The sequence below is a fragment of the Triticum dicoccoides genome, chromosome 4B (genome assembly GCF_002162155.2).
Source record: "Triticum dicoccoides isolate Atlit2015 ecotype Zavitan chromosome 4B, WEW_v2.0, whole genome shotgun sequence".
NCBI lineage: Eukaryota > Viridiplantae > Streptophyta > Magnoliopsida > Poales > Poaceae > Triticum > Triticum dicoccoides.
The window spans coordinates 251968845-251970497 of NC_041387.1; positions in this window are offsets into that span (position 1 = coordinate 251968845).

The window sequence follows — 1653 nt, forward strand, 5'->3', positions numbered from 1 at the left end:
AGGACTCAGCAATCCCATTACCATGGGTATCAAGACTAGCAAAGCTTAATGGGAAAGGAAGGGGTAAAGTGGTGAGGTTGCAGCAGCGACTAAGCATATATGGTGGCTAACATACGCAAATAAGAGCGAGAAGAGGAGCAAAAGGAACGGTCGTCAACTAGTAATGATCAAGAGGTGATCCTGAACTCCTACTTACGTCAAACATAACCCAAACCCGTGTTCACTTCCCGGTCTCCGCCGAGAAGAGACCATCACGGCTACACACACGGTTGATGCGTTTTAATTCGGATCTGGTGCAGGACGAAGGCAGAGGGCGATAGGGTCGAGTGGAGGCGCACACGGGAGGAGCTCGCGAGGACGAGGAGGTGGGGAGCATGGGGCTTGATCTGGTGGTTGGTGAAGAAGGCAGGGAGGAGGCGACCATGGATCGAGAGGGGAAGGTGGTTGGCTCGGTAGGGAAATCGAGGGAGAGTGGGTGGAATTTTGGATCAGGAGGGGATCTCGAGGTGGAAGGAGGTGGATGGCATTGGTTGGGCAGGGAAGCAATCCAGGAGGGGCAAACTGGCGGCGACTAGGAGGATCCCTAAAAAATAGGGTTTGGTCCAAAATGAACTAGGGGTAGACTATATATATGGGAAAAGAGAGGAGTTGGATCATCTGATCAAAATCCGACGGTCGAGAAAAGATAGGTTAGGAAAGTCTAAATAAGAAACGGAGATGTTTTATAGATGTTTGGGGATGATCCGGATCCAACGGTCATGACTGCTCAAGTCGGGTTCGGGACAGCTTTCGGATGCACGCGAGGGGTCTGAGAGCTGGCAAGAGGGGTTAGGTGGTCAGGCTCAAGAGGGAAGCGAAAACCCGATTGGTCTCGGAACGGTCAACGAAAGCAAGGGGGGATGCGACAACTAAGAACGAGTGCAAGCTTTATGAAAACATGCAAATGCAATGCTATGAGATGAGATGCATGACATGAACAAAAGCAAAACAAAAGACAAAAACCCAACCATGAAGGAAATAACATATCGCATCTCCGGAAAAGGCAAGAGTTGGAGTTACGAATATTGAAAGTTGTATCCGGGGCGTTACAACACTCCACCACTACGAGAGTATCTCGTCCTGAGATCTAGGATGGCACCAGAGGGAAAAAGAAGAGGAAGATAAGGGGTAAAACTAAGTTGCTTCTTCGACAAACAAGTGAAACCAATGAACCTCGAGAGGTTGAAAAGTTGAAAGAAAGAACACAACGGAGTTGAATATAATTGAGAGCACTGCGGTAGAGGATAGAAAGAAGGAACACCATGTGAACCTTGGAGGCTGCAAAGCTATGAATGACGAGTACAATGGACAAGAAGGAATTGGAACCACTTTGGTTGAAACGAGATAAGAATGAATAAGAATGATATAATTTGGACAGCACTCCGACTGTAAATGGAAGGAATTGAACATGAACTTGAGAAGATGGGATGATACTTGGTTAAATCAACAACACACTGCCTCCAGAACTATTGAAAGAATGGCACAAGGGGTAAGAAGGATTTCATACAACAGTCCGGTTGAAAAGAGAGGCAAAACTTGATAAGATGAAAGAACTTGAATGAGAACACAACACTCCGGTTAAATGGATAAGCAAGAAAATAACATGAACTTGAC